At 42.1% G+C, this 24,932-nt stretch overlaps 1 pseudogene; it reads right to left on the bottom strand.

The window, feature by feature from the left end:
* Nucleotides 1–2,903: 2,903 nt before the first annotated feature.
* LOC130463044 (protein DETOXIFICATION 45, chloroplastic-like) lies at nucleotides 2,904–7,059 on the bottom strand (annotated as a pseudogene).
* Between the last annotated feature and the right edge of the window lie 17,873 nt (nucleotides 7,060–24,932).

The raw sequence follows: 24,932 nt of genomic DNA, 5'->3' as shown, positions 1-24,932 counted from the left end.
TTAATATCATTAATTCCACTTGAGCTGAAGCGGCCTCTAGCTAGGCATTCAGCTCACTTGATCTCACTGAATTATTAACTTGTTAATTAATATTGAACCGCATTTATTAGACTTAACATAGAATGCATACTTGGACCAAGGGCATTATTTCCTTCAACTATGACGGGGGGTTCTGATGTATCGATTTATGTTTCCTTGTTGGGGCTATCTCGGCCCATTTATATTTTCCCTTACCGAGTCATGCGTCAATACGGTTTAAGGCAGACTATCCCCTTTTCTGATACGGTACCACCTAAAGTAGCGGCCTTTTCACAAGCACGGGTTCAAGCGTGGGCTAAGTATTATGATGGTCTCCCGCGTTGGGCCGTAGCTACAAATGGCTTTGTGGGTCTTTCTGAAAACTACAAGTTGTGGATGAGCTCCGATGATAAGGCAGTGAGGACCGAGGCTCGAAATGGGGAGCCGGCTGAGCTTTTGATACCTCGCATTCGGGTCAGATATGAGGGCCGTGATTCTGCTAATCCTCGCACCCATGGTATTAAGACTGTGAAATCTCGTCCTGATCGAAAGCGAAAGGAAGTTCCTCCCCGTTCCAGTTCTAGGCCTAAAAAGGTGCCTAACATGAAGGGGCCTGCTGTTGTTAAAAGAAGTGCAGGCTCTCGCGGAGATCGTCGCCGGAACAATGTATGGGTTAGGAAGGCTCAGCCGCCTGTAGAAACAGTGGCTAGTCTAGTTGATGATAATAATTCTTCTCCCACCATTGTCTGTGCCCTTGAGGCTGAGCGGGCTACAACCGAGAATGTTTCTGAAGCTTTGGCGTCTTTGGAAGTTAGTGTCCAGGAGCAGGTTCTTATGGAGATTGATATAAGGGCAGCGCAGAAGACTGTGGGGGTGGATCCTGCGAACATTGCCCTCTACAAGACTTTATTCGATGATCCGGAAGAACTAGAGTAGTGTAGTTCTTGCTAGGGTGTAGGTGCCCTTTTTATATTTCAGTTGTGTTTGTTTTTTCATTTCTTAGCACTTTGTTTTCCTTCTTATTATTTTTCAATAAAGGCGTATTTTATTTTTCATTTTCTTTTTTTGTTTATCCTCTTTTTTATATTTTTATATGTCTAACACTTTTTGCACAATTTATGTATGTTTTTTTTTTATTGGACCGAATCCTTGGTAAGGATTGCCTACGTATCTTGTCATAATCAGGTCGCGCGTAGTTCTAGCTATAATGAATTCTAAAATGCCGGATTTTGATAGATATGCCCTGAGGTGGAAGCATATTACTTAATTGGTCAAATGAGTGAAGTATTATCATTATTTTCGTCTGCCGTTTTTTTTTTGCCGTAAGTCGCGTAAAAAATGAAATTCGACTATTTTGTATGGCTATATTTTTTGGTGAGCCTATTTGGATACGTGCTGTACCCCCCAAGTGTTCGTTATTTTTCCGTTATGTGCGGATAAAATGACGAGCACTTCTAAAAAATTTAGGCAGGCAGAGAGTTTCAACGCCCAGGCTGGGGCGTCAAAGATTTCGGCGCCCAGCCCTGGGCGCTGAAAATGATTTCTGGCGGTCGTTTTTGACGCTTTGCTTCACGTGTTCTTGCATTTTTTTTCTTCGTTTTAGTGCTTTGCTTTTTACTTGTATAAAAATTGATTTTGAGGCTATTAAAAAAGCTTTTTTGACTGTTAGCGTGAGACACATTTTTGTCCGGATTAATTTTTTCTATTCGTGACTCGAAACGGCTTTGAAAATGGAGTTAGGGTACGGGAGTTATGAAGATCTTTGTGTAGGCTTTTGGGTGGGTTTGAAGTGCGTGTCGATTTTGAAGGGTATGGTGGGGTTACATTTTATTAATTCCCTTTTTAAGCAACATTTGCATTTGTTTTGGATTTTGATTTCCTTTGATTTCTTTGGGTTTTATGGATTGACTTTTATGATGACATTGGTTGACTTTTATGTTTTGGGGATATGAATGGGATGGTACGGTTTATTTTGTGGATTTCGGGAATTGGTTCCCATGGCACGATTTCAAGACCGAGTGGGTCTCGTTTATTAGGCCTAGAGTGGGCCGCCACTTTATTTTTGTATTTTGCAAGTGCATTTGGTGCTTACTTAGTGTTAGAATAAAATTTTAGGAGAAATATTACGCCTTTATTAATTTGGAAAGTAAGGGAAACACACTAAGATAAAATTGACCTATGTTCTAAGGGGTTTTAGGACCATCTAAAGTCTTTATTATTTTTTCTACCAATCTAAAGAACTACTAGGCGCTTTTTACCTATGTGGCTCAAGCCTTGGGTTTAGTCTCGTAAAATTTTGGTCCTTCACCGGCACTCATCTTGAATTCTATTCCTTTTGCCACTAGTAGAAAAAACCCTTATTGCAGCGGGCTTTTAGACCCCTGTTGCAGTGTACATCGTATGCTGCAACTGGGGGGCCTGCAACAAGTCTGAACTTGTTGCAGCGTACAATGTTCGCTGCAAAAAGTGATTTGTTGCAGCGGGCTTTTAGATGTACGCTGCAACAAGTGCCAAAATATTGGCAAAATTTTGGACTTGTTGCAGCGTACATATATATGTACGCTGCAAAAGACTCAACTTTTTGCAGCGTACATTTATTTGTACGCTGCAACAAGTCTGAATTACTCAATTTTTTGCAGCGTACATTTATTTGTACGCTGCAACAAGTCTGAATTTTTGCGAAATTTTTTTCCCTTGTTGCAGCGTACAACATATATGTACGCTGCAAAAAAGCACTTTTGGCGGGAAAATTCTAATTTTGTTTAGGGATACCTAGAGTGCCTTGCACCAAATATAGAAACCTGTCAAAACAATAATAGAATAACGCAACCTGTATAACAAATATAAAAATAACAACTGGAGTTTTGTATACTATATATCCCAAAACCAAAGTGCACATATTACATTTAAATATATGTTCCAATTTCAACATAAACATACATTTTAATATAAAATTTATTCTATAACAACTAAACCAACTCGATCAAGCGCGCTAAAGCCAATAATAAATACTTGTTGGTAAAAAACTTAGCCCATTGCTCACGAACCACATCAAATTCCTCGCATAAGGCGCAATCCTCGGAGTGTAGACCTTTACAAAAACAGAAATTTAAATTAAACATTAGATTAAATACAAATTAAATATCACATTTTAACATTCAAGAAACTAATGACAATGTCCTAATAGTCTAAAATGAGTCCTTAGGTTCTTTAGTTCAAAGTTGGGAGCGAAAATGTCATTTTAGCCTAAATATGACCTATAACGACCCAATGAGACTATAGGTGCATAAATAGATTGGAACGAGTCTTAGATCGTTAAAATTATGCATATTAAACATGTAATAAGTTTTAAATGAGTCCTTAGGTTCTTTATTTTAAAGTTGGGAGCGAAAATGCCTTATTTTAGCCTAGATATGACCTATAACGATCAAACAAGCATTAAATGGGTATAACTAGATTAGAATAACTCCTAGAAACTCAAAACTAAGCTTATTAATCATATAATAATTTAAAAATGAGTCCTTAGGTTCTTAAGTTCAAAGTTGGGAGCGAAAATGTCATTTTAGCCTAAATATGACCTAAAACGACACAATGAGCCTTAAATATGCATAAATGGATTGGAACGAGTCTTATAAAGTTAAAATTATGCATATTAAACATGTATTAAGTTTAAAATGCGTGCTTAGGTTCTTTATTTTAAAGTTAGGAGCGAAAATGCCTCATTTTAGCCTAAATATGACCTATAACTATCAAACAAGCATTAAATGTGCTTAAACAGATTAGAATAAGTCTTAGAAACTTAAACTAAGCATATTTATCATATAATAAGTTTAAAATGAGTCATTAGGTTCTTAAGTTCAAAGTTGGGAGCGAAAATGTCATTTTAGCCTAAATATGACCTATAACGACACAATGAGCCTTAAATGTGCATAAATGGATTGGAATGAGTCCTAGAAAGTTAAAAATAAGCATATAAAACATTTAGTAAGTTTAAAATGAGTCCTTAGGTTCTTTGGTTCATAGTTGGGAGCGAAAATGTCATTTTAGCCTAAATATGTCCTATAACGACCAAACAAGCCTTAAATGTGTATAAGTAGTTAGATTAAGTCTTAGAAACTTAAAACTAAGCATATTAATCATGTAATAAGTTTAAAATAAGTCCTTAGGTTCTTTATTTTAAAGTTGGGATCGAAAATGCCTTATTTTATCCTAAATATGACCTATAACGATAAAACAAGCATTAAATGTGCATAAATAGATTAGAATAAGTCTTAGAAACTTAAAACTAAGAATATTTATCATATAATAAGTTTAAAATGAGTCATTAGGTTCTTAAGTTCAAAGTTGGGAGCGAAAATGTCATTTTAGCCTAAATATGACCTATAACGACACAATGAGCCTTAAATGTGCATAAATGGATTGGAATGAGTCCTAGAAAGTTAAAAATAATCATATGAATCATGTAATAAGTTTGAAATTAGTTTTTAAGTTCGTTAGATCAAAGTTGGGAGCGAAAATGTCATTTTAGCCTAAATATGACCTATAACGGCCAAAGAAGTCATGAATGTGCATAAATAGATTGGATTAAGTCTTGTAAAGTTAAAACTAATCATATAAAACATTTAATATGTTTAAAATGAGTCCTAAGGTTCTTTATTTCATATTTGGGAGCAAAAAAGCCTCATTTTAGCCTAATATGACCTATAACGACCAAACAAGCCTTAAATTTGCATAAGTAGATTGGAATGAGTGTTAGAAAGTTAAAACTATTCATATTAAACATGTAATAAGTATAAAATGAGTCCTTAGGTTCTTTAGTTCAAAGTTGGGAGGGAAAATGCTTCATTTTAGCCTTAATATGACCTATAACGGCCCAATAAGCCTTAAATGTGAATAAATAGATTGAAATGAGTCTTAGAAAGTTAAAACTAAGCATATTAATCATGTAAAGGGTTTAAAATGAGTCTTTAGGTTCTTTAGTTCAAGGTTAGGAGCGAAAATGTCTCATTTTAGCTTAAATATGACCTATAACGACCAAACAAGTCTCAAATGTGCATAATAGATAGGATTGAGTCTTGAAAAGTTAAAAATAATCATATGAATCATGTAATAAGTTTGAAATTAGTTTTTAAGTTCGTTAGATCAAAGTTGGGAGCGAAAATGTCATTTTAGCCTAAATATGACCTATAACGGCCAAAGAAGTCATGAATGTGCATAAATAGATTGGATTAAGTCTTGTAAAGTTAAAACTAATCATATAAAACATTTAATATGTTTAAAATGAGTCCTAAGGTTCTTTATTTTATATTTGGGAGCAAAAAAGCCTCATTTTAGCCTAATATGACCTATAACGACCAAACAAGCCTTAAATTTGCATAAGTAGATTGGAATGAGTGTTAGAAAGTTAAAACTATTCATATTAAACATGTAATAAATGTAATACTCTGAGAAAATATGTAGCTTTTCCTATTTGGTTTATTGTTCACAAATCAGGATCTTTGGACAACAACAAATGCTTATTAATCCAAGAAGCTTTTCCTATTTGGTTAAAACCCACACATTATTCACAATCTTCAACTTTTGTGATAATCATAAATCATAATGGACAAGCACTGTAGAATAGAGGTAGTCTAGATGCCTGAAAAACCTATAGCCTGGATATCGAACCTCCTAGTTAGATGAAAGCTCATACCTGACCAGATGCGGCCAATCCATCAGTTAAAAGAGAGACAGCCAACCACACTTGCATACAGATTTGATGAGCAGCCATAGCTAGAGGACCTTGACGAGCAGCCATCGAGGTCCCAATCGTCATAGTTATCAAAACAGCCACAGTTCTTCCAATCAGAAATCCACCTGGAAAAAAGGTAAACATAAGGAAACAGACGGCAATCCAAACATGTACGAGTAACACTTTAAGTAGGTACAAACAATGGCCACTTAAGCAGACTAATTCAAGAAGTTTATAATGGTGATTATTAAGTAGAAGGTTATTAAAATCAATGTGTTGGATAAAGAATCAAAAACAGAAAATAACCATAAACATTTCTCTGACACTCACCAGATTTTAAATAGACCCCAAACTTCAGATCTCCAAATTTTGGAGGTAATAATATTACTCTCTTGCTAAGAAACCAAATCATCAAGAAGCTACCTATGTATCTGGAGCACAAACAAGCAGCGGGGGCACCAAGAGCTCTAAGCGACAGAAACTTCTCTGCTTGTACTCGCATAGGAGAATCCTGCAAGGCAATTGCAGTTGAACATTAAATAACGCCAGTATGCAATACGTAATCAATGTACTAAGAATAAATTTGATCATGACCAGCAGGGATAACAAAGGGCTCGTTGGTCAACTTCACGAGTTTCACTACTGAATTCGTCATGGAAACAAAATCTCAATAACCATTTAACTATTTAGAACTTACTGCTGAGACACCCATTAACCTGAGGAATGATCCAGCTCCCAAAAGTAAAGCTAGCGCCTCAATGATGCCAATGCCTAGAGCGAGAAATAACGCTGTCGAAACTGATGATAACTGTTTTCTTTCATTTTTTTTCATCGCCATCTAGAAGGTGCAAACAAAATACATGATAATCAAGTAATACAATAGTTCAATGGCAAAGATTATGACCAGAATGACAACATTCAGAATATTTTACCTGAAGAAGACTTTGCTAAATCTTCAGCTACGAAAGAAGTAGCAACACTAAGAAGTGGTATGTTGAATAGCTTTGAAATGATATTAAAGATAGACATAGAAACACCAGCGGATGCCAGCTGTACAGGACCTGGACACATAATGAAAACAAAGTGAGATCATTGACACACACAAAATAAGAGAAAACAAAGTTTTTTTTAAATTCAAAATAAAGAATAAGATTTCAACCTAAACTGCCAATATAAGCTGTCTCCATCAGCTGAGCCATAGGATCAATGGCCTGGCTAGCTATTGCCGGTAAAGAAAGCATTATAAGCTCCCGTTTGACATTTGGAGGAGGCAACTGGTTGAGGGGCTGAAGTACAGACTCACTGCGAAGTCATTAAAAATAAACTAACATAAAAGGGATCCCTTTGCTTCAGAGATTTATGATCAATACAGCTTCTGGAAATGATAGGATGAAAATACAACAAGACCATAAAAAATGAAGGTAAAGAATTATAACATGAAAATGACCTCAAATAAGTAGTCCAGGTTCTTCCACCAAATCAACTGTTTCAAATTCATAATCGGCTAGAAGGGAAAAGTCAGACAGCCGCAGAGAGTGGATTTGGAAGTGTAATAGAAGGGAACAAGAGTGCGAACTGCGAAGACCTTCAGGAAAACCACTTAAAATATAATTCAAGACAACCACTTAATTATCTAATATTACAAGGGTGTTGCTACAGCCTACAGAATGCAGATTACCATACTAATAAATTGTACCCCGTATTTAAAAAGCTGCAAAATTCTAAGTCTCGAAGAGCAGCTATACTAGTCCCCAGATACAGAACTTGAACCAAACTGGCAAAATCATCCAGTGCAAGACTTCCAAATTACAGAGGTACGGTTCAACTCAAGTAGGTAAGAGTGCTTTACATAAAATCAACAGAAAGTGTACATAGTTCTAGTTACATTTCAGCATTTTACGTGACTGTAAAAACCACATTCTACTTTCCATTTAGTTATCCTCAATGCTAGTTTGACCCTCTCCCCACCCCTCAATAGGTAATCCCTTTACGGCTTTACCAACACTTTCAAACTACTAATTCAAAACAACAATAATAGCAAATTAAACTTAAAAGTATCATAATTTCAGAAGAAAGAAAGAATTACCAATCTGTGAACTGAAGAGCAAGAACAGGAAAGAAACCAATCTGCATAATCGCATACCTCTGTAGAATAACATCTCAAGTCTCACAAATTTGAAATTTTGAAAACCCAGAAATTGTTGTTATAATTACTGTTATTATAAATCTTGTTCATGAAACAAAATTTCAAAACCCCAGAAAAATATTTCAACTTGAAATTGAAGATCCCATAAATTTCTTACTGTAACTACTGTTTGAATTAGGTAGAGCTGCATCATTTCAGAGAAAAATACATGACATGAGAAAGCATAACAGTACTCTCCCCTTTCATATATCAAGATTATTTTTAGACAATATCAATGAAATTCATGCACGTATTATCAAACCTGGATGAAAACATTTGATGATGCATACATAAAACATTTTTTTAGGAGAAAAAGGAATCATGAAAGACAAGTTTCCTCAAAGACCACAACTTCTCTCAAAGTAGCCCTTGAAAAATCACATTTCAATAGTACGTACAATGCAATTAACAACAGTCAACCCACCTCCCCTGCTCCACCCCACCACGACCGCCACCACCACCACCACCACCACCATTCTCTAATTCCAACACCGCCCCATCTTTATCTATGAATAAACCCTAAAAAACGAATTGAACAAACCCTAAAAACGAATTGAACAAACGAATTGAACCGTAAAAACGAATTGAACAAAAGAATAGAACAAACCCTAAAACGAATTGAACAAACAAATTGAACAAAACCTAAAACGAAGCACAGAACTCAAAAAAATGAATTGAACAAAACGGCATCTGCAGAGGAGGCGAGAAAAGAGACCCACCGGCGACTGGCGAGGAGGCCAGAACCACCGACGACTCGACGAGGAAGCTAGATTGATGACGCAGGAATGGTTTTTTTTTTTTGAGGGGGGCGACACAGGGAAAGCTAAGGGGAAGAAGAAGGGAGTTGAGCGCGCGCGAGAGCTGAAGTTTTGAGATGCTTAATTTGTTCTGAATTACTCCGTAGTATTCAACCAATATTGCAGCGAATTTTTTTATCCGGGTTATTGCAGGGGGCTTTTAAATGTACGCTGCAATAAAAACGGGCTATTGCAGGGGGCTTTTAAAATGTACGCTGCAACAAACACTTTTGCAGGGAACAATTAAATTGTACGCTGCAACAACCATTTAAATGGTTTGACCCGCGTTGACCGACTAGTTGTTGAAGCGTATTAATAAATGTATGCTGCAACAAGGGGGCTGCAACAGGGGTTTTTTCTACTAGTGTGCATTGACCCACTGATATGTCTTCACCCATCCGTTCTCGATCTCTTCTAGTGTTGATGCAGGACCGATTAACCGGGTTGGATCGAAACCTTCATCTTGTAGACCTAGGGTAGTCATCACAGTCTCGTCCTCCTTCGGCCTCGATTCGTTAAACAATGTCCATAAAGCTTGGTTGTCCAATATTTCAGCTGTTTTAGTCTTGGTGAGGTGGGGTGCCTCATCCAAGGTGTGGCAGTCATGGAAGATTTCAAATCCCGGTTTTAGCAAGCCATCCTGAACGAAGGGTTCAGGGAAATCACAGCATGGGTGTCCTTCTCCTTCCCAAACGAACATCCCGTTAAGGGTTCTTTGATACGGGGGAAGGAGGGTGGTTTGTTTGTCCTTGTTAAGGCGTAGCCCAGACAGGCGGTCAGCAATATGTTCCTCCGTTGGTTCATAGCCTAAGCCAAAGGGAGTAGATTTGTTGGGTAAAGGATGGAATGTGCATTCCTTTTTTCTTATGCCCAATGGGGTTCCAGGGAAATGACCTTGAGCTAACAACATTCTAGGGATGACTTGGGATGCGTGCGGGTCTAGGAATGCTGGATCATAATCTTCGATGAACTGGATTGCTTCTTCCATTTGAAACCCGTAAAGGTCGTCTGCAGTTTCGGCCGTTCCAACCATAGTACAACTGACGTCGAGAGGAGGGGCGCGGATTTCTAGTATTACCCCGTTATGGTTAAGTTTAACCATTTGGTGCAAGGTAGAAGCCACACCTCCTAAGTCATGGAGCCAAGGTCGCCCCAAGAGGAGGTTGAAAGTGGGCTTGATGTCGATTATTTGGAACTCTGTGGTGCGTGCCACAAGCCCGGTTTGTATGGTAAGGTTGATTTTTCCCAACACAGGCCTTCGGGAGTTATCATAAGCTCGTACCCCTTTGCGTGGAGGTTTGGAAGTCATCGTTTCCTAGCCCCAAGCAATGGGCGGTCCGCAATGGGCAAACATTAACCGCCGAACCGTTATCTACGAGCGCTAGGGGGATGTTTTGTCCTTTGCATCCAACTACTAGATAGAGGGCTTTATTGTGAGCACCCCCCTCTTTGGGAAAGTCTTTGTCAGTGAAAACTATGGCCTTTTCTCCGGAATCTCTCGTCACGTGGTTAACAAATGAGTTAGGTGTGATATCTGTAGGTACTGAGATGAGGTCGAGTGAGCGAATAAGCTTTTCGCGATGTTCCTTTGGAGTACACATGAGATCCCAGATGGTAATTTCGGCTTTGGTTCTTTTTAGTTGTTTCAACAGAGGATTTTCAATGACTTCTGCGACGGTAGCGTGCCGTCCATTCTCAGGAGTTTGCCTAACTGGGATATCGTCAATAGGAGGTGGGCGAATATCCGGTTGGTATATCATTCCAGATCGGGTGAGGTTGTCGACCTCGGGCTCCTGAGGGGTGGTGTCAATGTGAGCATTCCCGGGCCAAGTTTCAGTAAAGAGGTCCTGGCCCGACACTTGAGATAGGTAAATATCTTCAGCATCATCATCCCACACACCGCACACTTCTCTCTCGATTCGATCCATAGGGACCACAGCGAGTGGTGCACCTTGAGGCGTAATGTACACCGTAGGGTCGAAGTTCTCATTTTCTGGTTGGTCGAGAGAGATGTGACAAGAGCCGAGTGGGCTCTTGTTGTTGTCGGGTTTGCCAACGTTAGGGAGAGGTATCACTTCATCCTCTATCATGTCCTGGATTGTATTTTTTAGGTTCCAGCAGTTTTCGGTGTCATGCCCATTTCCTTGATGGAACTTGCAATAAGTACCTTCGACCCAATATTTGCTCTTGACAGGAGGGTCATGGGTGGGGCCTATAGGTCTCAATTTTCCTTGATTGGTTAGTCTTTCGAAGGCTTGCACCAAAGTCGACCCGAGTGGGGCAAACTTTCGGTCTCGGGCCAATCTTCCAGGGCTTCTTCGGGCGGGAGTCTCCTCTACGGCATGGACTCCTTGGGCTTGGGATGTGTTGCCCCTGTTGTAGGTGTTGCTTTTGTATGCGGGTTTACTTTGTATTGTTTTTGCGAGATCATCCTCGATCTTTATTCCCACATCATAAACTCTTTTGAAAGTGTCAAGTCCCAGGTACCTAAGGTGTTGTCTGTAAGCCGGGTCCAGGTTGTCAATGAATTTTTGGACCAATTCTGTTTCGGGAGGCCTATTAATTAGTTGGGCCGCCTGGTCCCTCCATCTAGCAAAGTAGGTTGTGAAACCCTCATTTTTCTTTTGGAAGAGAACTTCCAGCTCGCGCATGGTGACTTGAAAATCCATGTTCGACGAGTATTGCTTGATGAAGACATTGACAAAGTCTTCCCAAGTGGGGAAGAGCTTAGGGTCCTGGTGATAGTACCATTTGAGCGGCACAGGTTCCAAGGACAAAGGAAAGGCAGGAAAATACATGGACTTGTCCACGCCTTTCAAGTTCATGGCATTCACAAAGCTCAATAGATGATCACGGGGATTGTCCGTGGCTTTAAACTTTGGTAAGTCAGATGAACTAAACTTTTCTGGTAGTTTGCCAGGAAAAGGTTCAGGATCGAGGGAGAAGTACTTGCTCCCCATGGTTTGCTGTAGGACCATTTTTTCAATCCTCTTCTCGTTATCGAGGTCATTTTTGGCTTGTGCAGCCGCTAAGGCTTCGTTTTCCATTTTCAGTTGGCCCATGAGTGGGGTCATTTGAGCCATCTGGTCTCGCAATTCTTCGATGGACATGTTTGAGGGTGCGAATCGAGGTTGGGGAAGCGGAGATCCTTGAAATGAGGGATGATGGACGGAGCTTGGAGTCACTAAACCTGGTGTTGGCGATGTATCTTCGAGACGTACTAACCTTTGATTTCCCGATCGGCACCAAGTGGCAGGACGAGTCCTATGATAAGTTAAAGTTTAGGCCCCAAAGTTTCAAGCATTACTTAGTCTAGACTTTGACTCTCTCTATTGGTTTTTCGCTCTTTCTTTTGTTGGTACACTTTTAGTTCTTTCTTTTGGTCATTCTTTGGATTTTCGAAACACTTGCCCGTGTGACATTCATAGTTATTAGCATGTTCGGTTTTGGTGCCGAGCATTGTCGTCGTAGGAGGCCTAACAACGACGCAAAGAGTTATTTATTTTATTTTTTTTAGGTCGCTTCTAGAATCGAGTGCTTCTTCTTACGCTGTCGTAGCAATTTTTTTTTTACGAACGTTTTTTTTTTGCTACGTGTTTTCCTTTTGCGCGGGCACCGAGGCCGCTGCGCCTGACCAGAAGGCCAAGCAGAAACTTCAGCGCCCAGCGTAGGGCGTGAGAAATTCTGGCGCCCAGCCAGGGGCGTTGAAAATGCGTCCCTGGCTGGTTCTCGTTTTCTGTTTGCGTCTACTTTTGTTTATGCGACTTCGATTTCGCGTGCTTGCCTAATAGCGTCCTTTACGCGTCGTGCAGCATTTGTGGGATTCGTTACAGGCCGTCCCGAGCGTCGCTTATTTTTGTGGCGATCATTCGGGTTTGCGGAACACGTATTTCGGTATAACTCTTTGGCAAATTGGTTTATGAATGTTTGGGAAAAAAATTTTAGTTCGTTGGTTTGCTAACATTGTTTGTCACACAATCACATATTTCGCTACACATTACTAACATTACATCATGTATTTTATGATAGGATTCTATGGGTAGTTATTTGCGCCTGGCTTGGTACCGCTTCTATCGCAGATCCAACACATGCCCCGGTCGAGGTAGTGTCTTCAACAGACGAATTTTGTCCAAGAGGCCAATCACGATGTAAGCCAAGGGGGCATGCACAAATGAGAGGGACCTAATGGGCGAGCGATTGGGTTTGGGACGGGGGTACTACTAGCGAAAGTGCCGAGTGGACAACATTCGAAGCGTATGCACCCCCGGTTGGCGATGGGTATCCTTAGTCCCAACTTCCGAGATGAAACACCAAGGGAGCCAAGATTCGTTTTGCGGTTCTGTCCGTTCACATTAATATGCTAATTTTCAGGTCGTCCCAACTTGATGAGGGAAATAAACGCGGGGTAGGATCGTTTCACCCTTCGACTATTTTGATTACCTACGAGCACGAGTATTTCCTTCACTATCCCCAGTGGAATCGCCACTGTGAGGGGGTCGAAAAAGCACGGGGCTAATGCGTGACCTTGTCCCTCGTGGGTGTGACGTTTCTTTTTGTCAAATCAAGTGTAATTGGATTTCCTGTGAGTTTACACCCAATTGACTAGTAATATAGGAGTCGCCATTCAGTTTTTAACGACAATGAGAAAAACTGACAAAACCCGATTATCGTGACATAAAGGGAGTACAATTATGTTTCACTACGACGGCCGTAGGTTCCCTTGTGATCCCTGGTGTGGGGATCTCTCAACATACACCCACAAGGTAGAGATTGGGGGTTCGGGGGACTGTAACTACCGAGAGGAGTACTCGCTCTTCAATAACTCCAGAGGCAGGATATCCTTACTAGTTCAGCATAAATAATTGAAGGGACATGTGTTAACTATTAAACTAATCTGAGTTGATTTTAACAATATGCAACATATAGCACTAGATCGAGCGCGATTATCTGATTTAGATTGTTTTAAGGGACCTAGCATGATAATCCAATTTCCCAAAAATATCATATTTATTAGGCGTGATCGAACAATCAGATTTAGTTAGTTTAACAGTTCATAAAAGGGCGAGGAAAGCAATTAAATCATAGAAAAGGGACACATTACGACGCACCCTTGAGAGGTGCGTCACGGTTCTCAGAAAACTAACCACTTTGACTTTGCTATTTCTCCTTTTATTTAACGAATCTCAAATTATGGGACAGGATACGTTCTGTTCGATTTATGGATCGATTGCGACAGAACGCGTGATCAGTTTTGCAGCGTGAGGCTTAGGCTTAGGGGTTTAGAGTCAATACTCAGAATAATAATTGTGTCCTTTTTACACGTCGAACTTGGGCTATATTTATAGAAAAGAGTTCGTGGAAAGATAGAATTGTAGAGCTCTAATCCACGAGGAATTAGGAAAGAATACGTCCCAGGTAATTTCAGCGCCCAGGCCTGGGCGCCGAAGATTTCGGCGCCCAGAGCCAGGCGTTGAAAATAGGATCTGGGCTGTTTTCTTAGTCAGATTCAGATTCCTAGAATCCGGAGTGTTTGAGACTTAATCGAGTCTTTTAGTGCGTATTAACCTTGTGACGGAATGCGTCTGGGCCCGTTACGAACTCTAGGCTCGTTTAGGATTTTAATTAATACGTAACTCTTACTTTCGAATCATATTAGGAATAGGATGCTCTCGCGATTTCTATCTCATTTAGGATTTATGTTGGAGTGCAACACCTAATTCTGACAGGTTTCTACCTTTTATGACTTGCCACTTTTAACAACTACCCATTACGGCAGTTACTATTTTTAGCAGGTTTCCATATATAGCAGGTTTCTATAAATAGCAGGTTTCGGGTGAAATGAAAAGGGGAATTGAGATTCGTTATTTTATAGGAGATGCGTTGTAAAGTGGAGATTTATGTTTTCTTCATCGAACCTTCCCTTTCGGGAATGGGGACAAAAGTAGGTGTCTACATATGGATATTCGGAATCGACAGATCTTGATCCAGTGGGAGCTGAGATCGTCAAAGGCAGATAAATGAATACTCCGGAAACGATGATATTGCCAGAAACGGAAATATGGATCGTATCGGAAATATAAATATTATCCAACTCGTAGATGTTGCCGAAAACGGAAACATGGTACGTATCGGAAAATATTATCGAAAATGGAAATATTGCCGGAATCTGAAATATTGCCGGAAACGGAAATATTGTCGGAATCGGAAATATTATCGTAATCGGAAAATAATTCCGGAAACGGAAATATTAAATATTTGTTCCAAACGGAAATTAATTCCGGAATCGGAAATGTTAAATATTGTTCGTATCGGAATCGGAAAATTAATCGGAAGCGCGTCGTACGAATAAACATCGGACAAGCTTGCTAGACGCAAGGCCTAGCACGAAGCTAGGCCCAACGCCTAGCAAAGCCCGCGCGCGACCATAGCAAGCAAAGCCCAAACGCGAGAGCAAGGCTAGCAGGCGCGCGCCCCTCGTGGGCTGCGAGCATTTGCTGGGACTGGGCTCAGCGCGCATGGCGCCCCTCGTGGGCTGTTGTGCGTGCGTGTGTGTTTGTGCTTGCGTACGAAACCTTGATCGATTAGGATTCGTATAAGATTGATTTCCTAAACCTACTAGATAAATTAAGTGATTGAATTTTAGATTAATTCAGATTCACTAAATTGTTTCCTAGTAGGATTCTAGTATCCGATACCCATGCCCTATAAATAGGTGATCAATGCTCACAATTTATAACGAGTTTTCTAAGTATTCATACAAGTTTTAGGCATAAAACTCAGTCATTATTTGCTGCATAAAAACCGAAAACACATAGTACCTTTGGGGCAATTCTAGTTAATTAAACCTAAGGTGGATCCGGACGTGCTGTGGACTATCTACGGTGGGACGACACTTGGAGTCGTAAAGACTTATTCTTGTTCGGTTTGGGCGCAGCAAGGGAGGGCACGCTACAAAGAGTATGCATCCTAAATTATGCTAATTGTTATGTGGCAATTAATTTGGAATCCTGGCTTTTATGGTTTTTCCGCATGATTTATATTCATTTATATGTATCATAACCTTACACACCACCCTTCATGCAACAAGTCGTACCCCAGTTCACCCCTCATCAACCTCACAACATATATCCGCAAAACACCTATTACCAACACCTCCAAGCCAGTCTCCCAGAAACGTTCAGCCCCCTCGTCCCAGGGCTCAACAGCATCTATGAAAACACCAACCACCAACTCCAACAAATTATGACCATGATAAATAAAATTCCAGGAGTGCCAACTCCAATTAAAGAAGCCAGCCTAGACAGTTATGCCGACTCACCATATGCCAACCCCATCACGCAATTAACATCCCGAAGCGGTTTAGCCCACCCAATATGCCCATGTACGATGGAACAACCGACCCAAGGGAGCATATCTTGACCTACAAGTAGCAGATGATGAAAATCCCAGTTCCCAAGCACATAAGGGAAGCTAGTCTTTGCAAAGGGTTTGGCTCGACATTGATAGGACCCGCCTTGAAGTGGTTAACTAGCCTGACGAACGGATGCATCACCTCCTTTGCCCATCTTGACAACATGTTCAACCAGCAATTTGCCAGCAGGAGGGGTCTGGAGAAGTAAACAAGCGATCTGTACCATGTGGTCCAACGCCCAGACAAACCTCTGAAGGATTACATAGCTCGGTTTATCAGAGAGAAGGTGACTGTACCAGAGTGTGACGTCACAACTGCAATCGAAGCGTTCAGACAAGGATTGTATGGTGAGACCGACCTATGGAGGGAACTAATCAAATACCCTTGCAAGACGTTCGAAGATTCCCAGGCCAAAGCAATGGCTCAAGTCAGGTTGGAGGAAACTCTTTACTCTAGGAAGGGATCTAAAGACTACACCAAGACGGACAGGCGACTACCTTATCCCAAGAGAAGCAATGATCGTCTTGCCCCTTATTCCCGACCTCAACATGTAGCAGTGGTGTAAGAAGATGACGACACCGACTTGAAGAACAGTCCAGACCTGCCCCCAAGAATTAACGAATATTGTTTTTGTGTTGACACTGTAGGTTTGATGAACCACCTCTCAAAAATGGGGAAAGCAGTGCAATGGCCGCCGAAATCCAGTAAACCCGACTCAAAGAAGGACCCCTCAAAATGGTGTGACTTCCATGCCGACATTGGCCATACTACCAACGAGTGCGTTGCGCTAAGAAGAGAAGTGGCTTACTTGCTCAAGAACGGATACCTGAAAGACGTCATGTCAGACAAAGCTCGCGGCGTTATCAACAAAGACAATTCCAACTCTCCTTCTCGACCTCCTCCACCCCCTCCTCATACTAAAACTGTGAATTTTATTGCTGGAAGTTCTGACGTTTGTGGTTTGATTTATTCTGTAGCGAAGAGACCTGCTCGAGAAAACGAGATAGACAGACCAACCCGAGCTGTAGCAGCAAAATATCTAACCCCTATATCTTTTGATGAAACTGACGCATGGGACATCTCAGATAAACATCACGATGGTTTGGTAATATCCATCTCTGTCGGAAACTGTATGATCAAACGAGTCTTGGTCGACAACGGCAGCTCCACCAATGTCATGATGCTCGATGCCCTTAAAGATATGGGGCTCAACCCAGACACAGATGTCGTCAAGAAGTCCACAGTTTTGATAGGGTTCAGCGGCGAAGCAAAGACCACCTTTGGAGAAGTCACTCTACCCGTCTACTCCCAAGGGGTCAATCAACAGGTAAAATTTTGTGTCATTGATTGCCCTTCCTCTTACAACATTATCTTGGGCAGGCCTTGGATCCACGACATGAAGGTCATCCCATCGACGTACCATCAAACCATCAAGTTTCCAACTCGATGGGGGGTTTAGGAAATCAAAGGAGATGAACAAGAATCCAAAGAGTGTTACAAAGCGGCCCTGAAGCCCTCAGCCACCAACAAATCCTCTTTATAGCAACTACAATCCAGTTCCGACCCGACAGGTCACAAAGAGCCCAAATCCGAACAGCTCGACGAAGTCATCTTGGATCCTGCAAAGCCAGAACAAGTCGTATGCATTGGATGTGATGTGCCTGACAACATCAGGTCGGAACTTATAACATTTCTCAAGGCCAATGCAGATTGTTTTGCATGGTCCCATGAAGATATGCCAGGTATCAGCCCAGACGTCATCACTCACAAGCTCAGTGTTGATCCACATCATAAGCCCGTCAAACACAAACGACGGAAGTTCGCTCCAGAATGCAACCAAATCATCAACGACGAGGTTCAGCAATTATTAGACACCGGGAAGATCAGGGAAGTCAAATATCAAGATTGGCTGGCCAACGTCGTCGTAGTCATAAAAAAAGAACTGGAAATGGCGTGTTTGCATAGACTTCACCGACATCAACAAAGCATGCCCTAAAGACTCCTTTCCTTTACACCACATCGACGCTATGGTTGACGCTACTGCTAGGCATGAAATTCTCGCCTTTATGGACGCATTCAGTGGGTATAATCAGATTCTAATGCATCCAGATGATCAAGAGAAGACCGCCTTCATCAAGGAACGCGGAACTTACTACTACAAAGTCATGCCTTTCGGCTTGAGGAAAGCTGGCGCTACCTATCAACGCCTCGTCAAACAAGATGTTCAGAAAACAGTTAGGAGACACCATGGAGGTCTACATCGACGACATGTTGGTAAAGTCCAAAAAAGCTTCGGACCACATCTCACACCTCCAGCAAGCCTTCGACGTCTTACGGGAATACAACATGAAACTCAACCCCACCAAGTGCTCGTTTGGAGTATCCTCTGGAAAATTCCTGGGTTACATGGTCACTCAAAGTGGCATCGAAGCTAGTCCCGACCAGATCCGTGCAATTATCAATCTACAGTCACCGCGAAACCAAAAAGACGTGCAGAAGTTGGCAGGAAGAGTGGCCGCTCTCAACCGTTTTATCTCCAGGTCGTCAGATAAATGCAAACTGTTTTACGACATCCTCAGGAAAAACGAGAAGTTCAGCTGGACCGACCAGCACGAAGCTGCGTTGCAGCAACTCAAACAATACTTGTCGTAGCCTCCGCTGCTGTCGAAACCAAAAGATGACGAAGAATTACAAGTGTACCTCGCAGTCACAAAGTCGACCATCAGTGCAGTCCTGGTACGAGAAGAAGATGGCAAGCAATTACCCGTCTACTACGTCAGTAATCTTTACTTAGCGTCGAAACAAGGTACTCCCATCTTGAAAAACTTGTCCTTGCACTAATTGTTGCTTCTACTAAATTACGCCCTTATTTTGAATGTCATCCTATAACTGTTAGACTAACTATCCCATGAAGTCAATCATGAGGAAGCCTGAGTTATCTGGCATGATGTCCACATGGGCAATACAGTTAGGTTGCTACGACATTAGGTATGAACATCGCACAGCCATCTACTCGCAAGCTCTAATAGATTTTGTGGCTGACTTCGGCCCAAGTATCCAACATGAAGTTGACTTGGAAGTCAACATGCTAACCGATGATGGACTCTCATCCACATGGACCCTACACACTGACGGCTCCTCCAACATACGGAGAACAGGTCTGGGTATTGTGCTAAAGACGCCACAAGGGGACACCATAGTGCAATCTGTCTGTTGCGAGTTCAAAGCTACCAACAATGAGGCGGAATACGAAGCCTTGATCTCAGGATTGTCACTAGCACTCGACATGAGCATCCGTCGAATCGAAGTACGTTGTGATTCATTATTGATCATCAGTCAAATTAACGGTTCGAATGTAGCAAAAGATTCTAAGATGCAGGCCTACCTGGAAATAGCGAAAAGGCTCGTCAACAAGTTCGATTCATGCACCCCAGCAACAAATACCAAGAGAACAAAATACCCAAGCTGATGCCCTAGCTAACCTTGGCTCAAATATCAAATCCAAGCTCACCTCCATCCCCGTAGTCCACTTGATGTATCCAGCCATCACAAAAGACACCTACCCATCACTTAACAAAGTCCACCAACTCAAATGCCCACATCTTGGCGCGACCCCTACATACATTGGCTCAAACACCATACCATCCCACCTGGAATCAGCAACGAGAAATCCTTCCGTATGAAAGCCTTCAGGTTCATCCTAATCCATGGGGTACTATTCAGAAAGTCAGTTGCAGGACCATACCTGAGATGCTTAGATCACGACGAGATCGAGTCGACTCTGAGGAACATCCATGATGGAGAATGTGGAAATCACGACGGAGGACGAAGCTTAGCCCACAAGACTCTAACCATGGGGTATTTTTGGCCAACCACGAAGAAAGATGCAATCACCTTCGCCTGGAAATGTGACTCTTGCCAGCGGTTCGCATCCATCTCCCACCAACCTTGTGAGGAGCTCCATCCTATCTTGTCCCCTTGGCCCTTCATGAAGTGGGGAATGGACATAGTGGGTCCCTTACCACAAGCGCCAGGGCAACGCGTGTTCATGTTGGAAATGACCGATTATTTCTCCAAATAGATCGAAGCAGAAGCATTCAAAGGAGTCCAAGATACTGAGGTCATCTCATTCATCAAGAGGAACGTCCTTAGTTGTTTCGGAATCCCCTCCGAGATCGTCTGTGACAACGGTTCTCAGTTCATCACCAACAAAACCAAAGAATTCTGTGGCAGGTACAACATCACCTCGCATACCTCGACACCAAGGTACCCTCAAGCAAATGGCCAGGCTGAATCAAGTAACAAAATCATCATCAACAACCTCAAGAAGCGCCTCGACGATGCCAAAGGAAGATGGGCAGGTGAGCTACCTATGATCCTTTGGGATGATAGGACAACACCCAAGACGGCAACCAATCATACTCCATTCTCTTTGGTCTTTGGTTGCGAGGCAGTCATTCCTCCCGAAGTCGAGCTCCCCACAGCAAGAAGCAGTTTTATGACACCAGGAATGAACGACTCGGTCCTGTCCTACGACATCGACACTGTTGACGAACTCAGGGAAGCAGCATTGGTCCGGATGGCTTCCTACCAACAAGCAGTCGCAAACAGTTACAACAAAAATGTACGAGTTCGAGTATTTCAACAAGGAGATTGGGTTCTGCGCAAGGTCTTTCCAAATAAAAAGGATCCTCGACACGACAAGCTGGCCCCGACCTGAGAAGGTCCCTATCAGATCGTAAGACGAACAGGTCATGGCGCATACGAGTTGGTCGATAGAGACGGTACATCCATCCCAAGGAGCTGGAACGCAACGCACTTGAAGTTGTACCATTTCTGAACATTTTTTCAATCCATTCTTTTTAGTTTTTTCTAACATATAGGAAGACTGGCATATATCGACATCGTGTCGACATCCCCAAATTGGGGACAGTACGTCACATTCTCGACCCGAGACGATCTCGGATGCAATCATGATAAGGCACAACTGTGACGACAACGAAATCAGATAAGTCCCCTATCTTTGACTTTTTTATTTTTCGATTTTTTCCTTCATCATCATTACAGACTTAGGCATCGGATAGCCGTTGGCCACCCCAGCAGCCAACCTTGACGCCATCGTCTCATTTTGCAGATCACAACATGAAGCTGACATGAACACTCACCTAGAAGGAACAACAAGCATACACATACAACACGACTTCATCTAATATTTCTTCTAAACTCTTTCTTTTCCTCTTCTTGTCGTAACTTTGTTCTATTTCATGTCGCTCTACACTGACTTAAGCATCAGAGGGCAGCTGGCTCCACCAACGGCCAATCCTCACGCTCTGCTATGTTGACAGTATGATGCCCACATGATGACGGATTCGACAGAAGAGGATAGGTTGGACAAATTGAAATGCAAACACAGGAATGCAAGTTGAAAGAAAAATCAAAGAGCAAGACATGTTCAGATACAAGGAAGATTCAACATTTTTATTTCATATTTCTCAAACGTTGCAAACACGCTTGTACAAATTGCATATTACAACTTTACAAATTACAAAACTACAATTTTGGCCATAACAAAAATGCCTGACACCTTACATTGTACATTAAATACACATTGGTATACAGATTTACATTATGCTACAGTCTACATTTTCCGCTTTGCAGCGTCTCCTCTGACAAGCTGGAGGCGTCGCCAGAGTCAAACTCGAGGTACGCACATTACCTGCAAAACAAACACACACCCAAACACATTTTTCCAAAACACAAGCAATTCACACCAACCAAACTTAGAATTAAAAAGTCCACAAATATTTACATGACTTGTCCCCTTGTATAAGCCCAAAACACACATAAAAGGCTGCCGCTATTAAGAAGAAATACAGCCACAATGTTTTTTCACCCCTTCAAAGGCCAAACACAAAAATCATTGTTTAAAAACACCAGTCACCATTGAAATTTTAATTTTTTAGGGAGGGGGGACGAAGAAACTCCTGAGGATCTGCTGGACCTGCATTCTCCCCTTGTTCGCCATCGCCTGGTGCCGCCACCGTCTCGGCATTGGGGCTGGTTGCTGTTGCACCCTCCTCGACGTCTTCTTCATCGCTAACGGCACCAGGGGGACATAGTCCTCGGGGAATGCAGCGTTGAACTGGGTAATATCCTCCTCTGGAGTCCAGTTCACATGTCTGCCCGCCTTGAAGTCTTCCATCATCTCAACCTTCATTTTCCAATTGTAATAGCCAGCACACTCGAAAATCCTCGCCTTGACTTTGGAAAGAGACGTCTTCAGCTCGTCAACCTCAGCAGCCAACGTCTCCTTCTCGGCATTCAACGCAGCAACCTCATCATCACCTTTTTCCTGCTCCGCCTCTAGCATCTCAGCCTTGGTCGTCGCCTCCTTGGCCACGCCGCCAAGTTGACCAACCTCCTGCCTAGCTTTCTTCATGTCGTTTTTTATGTTTACTATTTGATCTTCTAACATTATGACATGATGGCGCGTAGCCAAAGTAGATTGCAGGGCCTGCATTAACAGGAAGAAGAAGAAAAGGAAAAGATACAACAGTCACTATATGACGACTACAAGACGATATGTTAACAAAAGTTGAAGCACTAAAGTAAAAGCATACCTTCCAAGCATCCGAGGCACTCTCAACAGTTGCAGCAACTAGGGACAGGGTCTCTTGACATTCTCGGCTTGACGGTATCCACAGGCGGTCAACCTCTGTCCAAAGATGATGTTGTGGGGCATCTGCCGACCCGAAGTCATCAGGGAACTCCACAGTAAGCTTCCTCTTCCGAGTTGGAGGCGGCAACTTGAACTCTGCAGCAGAAGATGTTCCCATCTTCCCAATCACAGCAGCATCGTTGGAAGCCTTTGCCGGCCTCCGAGGTGACACCACCGTGACGGGCTTAGGCCGAGACACACTCCCTAGTGCCTCCAACCTCCTCTTCAGCAATGAAGGAGCCTTGCCAGAGCGTGTCGACGGGCCAGTTCCTGCACAAATATTTGGACGACACAGTCTCGTCACAACAATTTTTTGTAAAGGGCGACAAACCTAAGTTGTAAAACTAACCCTAACCCAATTTTACCTGTTGATTTTGACATGTTTGCAGGCTCAGAATTTTCCTCTTCCTGAGAGAGTTCCTCGCGTTCGAACTTGATGCCGCTGAAAGCACTGTCCTTCAAAGGGACCCCCAAGAGTACATCAGTTGTTTCCAAACCCTAAATCCGTCTCTCCAAAAAGATTGTATATTTCAGCGGTATGTGCGAGAGATATCCCACGGTGCAGATCTTCTCAGCGATCGTACTATTGATGAAGGGATCCTTTTCGGTTTAATTTTTATGTATTTGTTAAATTCGATTTGTATTAAGATGTTGTATGCCTTTTTATTAATAAATTGATTTTACAATTTATTAAAATGGAAATTTATGAGACCATTAATAAAGTCGTGGATTGATTCACACACATGACTACAATACTCGATATTCGTTAAAATACTAGTTGAAGTCCTGAACAAAAAATTAATAATGAACTTAAAGCAATTAATGGCAGTCGTTTTAAATTAAAAACATTTTTTGTAAACTAAAAGTAGTATTGTCAAGTATTTTGTTGTTAGTTTTCAAAATCAACATGATTATTATAAAAATATATATGATTATTTTTAAGTTTATTGCTCAACATAAATCATATGACTTTTGATGTGACCTAAACTAGAGAGTGACACATGGCTTTATTTTGTTAGCCCAAAAGGGAGGCCCAAAGGTCCCCGAGCATGCATACCTCAAATCCATACAGGGCCAGTGTCCGCATCCAGGTCCAAGATCCATCACTTAGGCCCAGGAGGTCTATTTGCTTGGTAAGATCCCAAGTTACCCATGTTTAAAGCCCAAAGTTTAAAAGGTCCATCAGGTCTAAATCAGACCTCCTGCTATTGGACACATGTCCCAATCTCAAAGAGCACTCAATCATGTAGCCAGGGTGTAGGGCTCAATTCCCAAGGAACCCTAACACTATAAATAGTGCAGATTCCTAGGTAAAAGGGGTATTCAATTCATTCCCACCTACCTTAAACTATCTTTGCTCTGCCTTCTCTCTAAAAGTTACTTCTCTCTCTAGCTTATACTTATTTAGGCATCAGAGGGAATATTCCTACGGGAATATTCTTGTTTTGCAGGTTGCAGAAAGATCGTGTCAGCGCATACTTGATACCTCCGAGAAACGCGTGACACGTCATCACCACAAAAGATCCCACAACATTTGGCGTCGTCTGTGGGGAGGTATAGTATCATGGCGGAACCGCAATCTGAGGGTGGAGAATACAATGGTGAATCAGGGGAGCGACGGCCCGGGAAAGGAGTCAACACCATAAAGAGGAAGCAAATCAAGTCGCCAATGCTGGAAACACACCGCGCCGATTTCAAGAGCCTGAGGTAATTGTTGAGGAGGAACCAGACATGGAGGCCCCTCCACCAGGCGGACATCTAAGCCCCAGCGCCAGGGACGCCGTGCTAGATGAAAACTTGGACCTGCCTGTCTCGGTAGGATCGCTGCGTGAAATCCTAGCAGGGTTCCAGCAACAAATGAATGAAACTTTCCGACAGCAGATGAGCACCATGTTGCAGGATGAAATTCGAAGGAACATGTTGATCTATAACACTGAAAGGACGGCTCCACAAAGTCCTCTCAGCTTAGGTGTCAATCGGATAAACAGGATTCCGCTCAGATCCAACCTCTGGAGAGCAGGAGAAAGTTCCCGTCCTCAAGCTAGCCGAGGAACCAGTCCTTTGGTAGAACG

This window comes from Spinacia oleracea, chromosome 6 (assembly GCF_020520425.1).
Source record: "Spinacia oleracea cultivar Varoflay chromosome 6, BTI_SOV_V1, whole genome shotgun sequence".
NCBI classification, from domain to species: Eukaryota; Viridiplantae; Streptophyta; class Magnoliopsida; order Caryophyllales; family Amaranthaceae; genus Spinacia; species Spinacia oleracea.
Note: the sequence above shows the minus strand (reverse complement) of the source record. Positions and strands in the feature narration are given on the sequence as shown.